Genomic DNA, 4,614 nt, shown 5'->3' with positions numbered 1-4,614 from the left:
GCCCCGCCCCGCGCCACACGCATCCCGCGCCCCCGCGCACCACACGTAACCGCCCAGCGACGCACAACTGGGCAATGGCGTGCCAGCTCATTGGCTGGGCTCGGCCAAAAACAGAGCGTTGACTCTTGTTTCCTGGCAACGGTCGAACGCAGGGGCGGGGAGGCAGACGACGTTCCGAGGAAGGAGTGCCGCTTGTCTTCCAGGTCCCGCCCCTTCGCACTGTAAACCCCGCCCCTCAGAAGGACTCCAGCATATCATAGGGGCAGACCTCCGGAGAGGTGCAGGACAGGGGCGGAGCCTGGGAAGGAAAGGTCGAACCAGAGGGCAGAAGGCAGGACCCAAGGAGTGACAGGACTTTTAGAGGCAGGGAAAAGACCAGCAAGGCGGGATTTAGGAGTGGGATGGGCTGGAAAAGACTAGGGCCAAGAAGCATAGCCACGGATACCGGTGCTTAGAGTGAACAAGTGGGCGTGGAAGGGCGTGACTAGTCCTAAAGGTTAGGCCTGGGGGAGGAGTCAGTAGGTGGGCGGGACCTGTGAAAAGCGAACCCCTGGAGAATGCTGACTGCAAAGGAACTAGATCATTTTACCACCTCTGCCAGTCACCCACAACACCTATGCATTGTGTTGCTCGGTGACCCTTTGGGTGCTGTTTCAGTCAGCCAAGGAACCTGAAATAAGTGCCTACATGTCAAGCTGGATTCCAGATCCATTAGAACAGATCTCTGCCCTCCAGGACCTCAGACCCTTAACTAGACACAAACTATCGCAAAGTAGTGCGAAAAGTGCTATATTCAAAGAAACATCTGGGGCAGCACTTATCATGATGATTTGGGTATGCAGAGGATGGGCGGAAGGAAGGGTGAAAGGGCTTAGGGAAGACTTCCAGTAGGAGATATTGAGCTGAGTCTTGCGAAACAAGAAAAACTTAAGAGAAGCTGAAGTTTCAAATCAAGTCTGTAGTTTAAAACATTGTGCCAATGTTAATTATCTGGTTTTGATCATTTTTCTAGATTTCTGTAAGATGATGACATTAGGGGAATGTGGATAAGGAGTTACAACGTTCTGTATTATTTTTGCATCTTTTCTAATACTCTGACATTAGTTCAAAATTAAAGGTCTTTCAAAGGAAAAAAAAAAAAGAAGAAGAAGAAATGGAAGTTTGGTCTTTCAACCAAAAGGAACAGCATATACCCAGGCAAGGCAGAATAGAGAAGTGGAAGGTGTTCTAAACAATCAGTACAGTGTGTCCAGAGCCTAGGCAACATGCAGAGGAAAGGTTAAATGAGGTTAAAGACAGGAATAAATGTGAGGTACAGGAGAGTTTTACAGGCCCTGTGGAAATTTTGATTTTTATCCTTGGGACAATAGAGAGTTAAACACAGATTATATATATATATATATATATATATATATATATATATATATATATATAAAACATATAGATATATGGTCAGATTGATAGTAAGGGAATCTTTGTAAAAGGTCAGTCAAGAGCTAATAAGGCCCAAAGTAGTGTGATAAGAATCCAGAGTAGTGGACATGTGGACATTAGAAAAGCTTGATGAGAGAGCTGGGGTTGTGGATCAGTGGTAGAGTACTTGCTCCCACATGTGAGGCATTGGTTCTGGTCCTCAGCGCCACATAAAAAAACAAATAAAATGAAAGTATTGTGTTCCATCTACAACTAAAAAGATTTTTTAAAAAGACAAGTTGATGATTAGGTTCATCTGAAAGGAAGGAAGAAGGATTAAATACTGATAGATTATATAAATTCAAAACTAGGTAAAACTTAGCTAAGGTATAAAAAGTCAGGGTAATAAATAGCCTTGGAAAAGTATTGATTAGAAGTGGACAAACTATGACTCCTGAGATTAGTGATGTTCTTGATCTAAGTGCTAGTTACTTGGTTGTGTTCACATTGTGAAAACTTATCAAGCTATATCCTTAGGAAATGTGCACTTTTCTATATGTTTATTTGTTGTAGCTACTATGCTGGGCAATGAACCACCCAAAGCTTAGTGTCATAAAACAGTAGCCATTTTATTATGCTTACAGAAACTGAGAATTCTAATAAAACGTGGCAGGAATGGCTTGTATCTGCTCCATGCTGTCTGTAGCCTCATCTAGAAGTCCAAATGCCTGAAGCTGACTTGAGGCTGGTGGCTGGAATTATCTAGAGTTTTTATCAGTCACATGTGTAATGCCTGGGCTGGGACAATTTAAAGGCTGGACTCAACTGGCACTATCAAGCACAGCTTCTTACAATGTGATAATTGGGTTCCAAGAGAGAGATTTCTGAGAGGAAGCTACCAAACAACAAGTATTTCAAAAGATCCAGAAAGCAGTCACATGACTTTTTATTATCTAACCTCAGAAGTCACACCCCATACTCTTGCTATACTCCCTCAGTTGAAATAATCTCCAGAGAGCATTGTGAAAGAATTTGTGGCCATTTTTCAACTGCCCTTGTACAATGTATTACAATAATAATAATAAATAATTGTTCTAGGTCTTTGGCTTAAAGGACAAAGAGATAGGGATTATAGGGGAAAGAGTAAATGGGCAAAGATATTGAACACAGTTATAGATCCATTAGTTTGAAAGTGACTGTGATATATCCAAGTGAAGACATTCAGTAAGTAGTTAATTATATAAATAACTGAAGCTTAGGAAGAATTTTTGTTTATTTTTTGTTTTGTTTTGTTTTGTTTTGTTGCACTGGGATGCTTTAACCCAAGAGTGCTTTATCATTGAGTTACATCTTTTATTTTTCTTTTTTTTAAGATAGGGTCTTGCCATCAGGTATGGTGGCGCACACCAGTAATCCCAGCAGTTTGGGAGGCTGAGGCAGGAGGATCTCAAGTTCAAAGCCAGCCTCAACAACTTAGCAAGGCTCTAAGCAATTCAGTGAGACCCTGTCTCTAAATAAAATACAAAAAAAAAAAAAGGACTACAGATGTGGCTCAATTTTTAATCCCTGGTACAAAATAATAATAATAATAATAATAATAATAATAATATTAGTATTATTTAAGATAAGATTGGGTCTTGCCAAGTTGCTAAGGATGGCTTCAAACTTGCAACCCTCCTGCTTCAGCCTCCCAAGTTGCTGGATTATACGCATGGGCCACCATGCCTGGCACAGGGAAAATTCTTGAGAGTCATTAGATGTCAAAGGAAATTCTGTGGGAAATTCTAAGATCCACCTGAAATGGTAAAGCAAGTAGAAAGAGAAGAAGGCCTAGAACAGTGTCCTAAAAAAACACCAATTTAGAAGAAATGGGCAGAGAAGCTTGTGAAACAAATTAAGGAGAAGTAAACAGAAAACCACAAAATTATTCTATCACAGAAGCTATGGGGGGAAGGGATTTCAAAATATAAATGAAGGAAAAAAACACAAATCTGACCCTGGTCACCCATTGCCTTTGGGTAAAATTCAAGCTTTGTAACATGTCTGATAAAACTCCCTGAGCTGCCTCTTCACTTGGGTCTCTTCTCTCACCATTATCCCCACAGGTCCTCTTTAAAAAATAAAAAATAAAAACACTAGATTGGTATTCTCCTAGTCACAATGATTTTGATGTTTCTATGTCTTTGCATACTTTATGTACTCTGCTTTGGTGCTCTTCACCCTCCCAGCTCTATATCTAACTCCTATTCATCCTACAGAACCCAACTCAATTAGGAACTTTCTTATGTACAATAACAGCTTTCTGTGTAGCCACTTAACTTTTTAGAGGACAGAGAGTATGTCCCATTCATTTTTTTATCCCCAATACTTAACACAATATTGGCCTGACACATAGCAGGAGTTCTGATCATGACTTGTTGACTGAGAAAGATGATAGTACTGAAAGGGACATCGGGTTCAGGGAGAATTAATAGGGTTGTAATTTTGGTATGGGAGAAATTTAAGCATGTTCACAGAAAGAGAAATGTTGGAAGCTAGTGGCATTAGGCACTGGAGATAATAGGAAAGGAACAGGGGAAAGAGTCCCATAAGATGCCCCCCCCCCATCACATCATCCAGCAGGAAGGAGCTTAAGTAGATGTGGCAGTAGATAAGGGTACAGATAAGAAAAGCAGAGCTCAGGACTGATGTGAGAGGCATCTCTTTGTCTCCAGAGATTAGTATAGCACCTGACACAGAGGAGTCACTCAGCAAATAGTTGTTAAATAAGTAAATAATGAGACCCAAGCAGAGAATTTTAACAAGGTAAAATAGTGTATGAACCTACAATAAAAAACCCAGGTCTCCTGATCTAGAGAGTCCCTATGTAGCTCAACCTGGGGTTAAGACAAAGGAGAAAGAAATAAGGTGTAGGATTCTTTCTGAGGCACACACACCCATTTTCTCCAGGGACCTCATTAAAGGTGTTTAGCTGGGAAGGTGTAAGCCTAAGCCCTGGGAGACAGGGCGGGTCGCTGGAGCTACACTGCCTCCACCCTTCAGTAACTGTTAGCCCTGATTGTGTTGCTAAGAGCAGAAGTCACAGCTAGAGCTCAAGGACAGCCTCTTCCACACAGTCAGGCAATAGCCCCCTCCTCCACAAGCCACCTACAGGCAGAGAGGCCCTGGATATTGCACAAGCCAGCACCTGGCTACAGAATC

Source organism: Urocitellus parryii, chromosome 4 (genome assembly GCF_045843805.1).
Source record: "Urocitellus parryii isolate mUroPar1 chromosome 4, mUroPar1.hap1, whole genome shotgun sequence".
In the NCBI taxonomy this organism is placed as follows: Eukaryota; Metazoa; Chordata; class Mammalia; order Rodentia; family Sciuridae; genus Urocitellus; species Urocitellus parryii.
Note: the sequence above shows the minus strand (reverse complement) of the source record.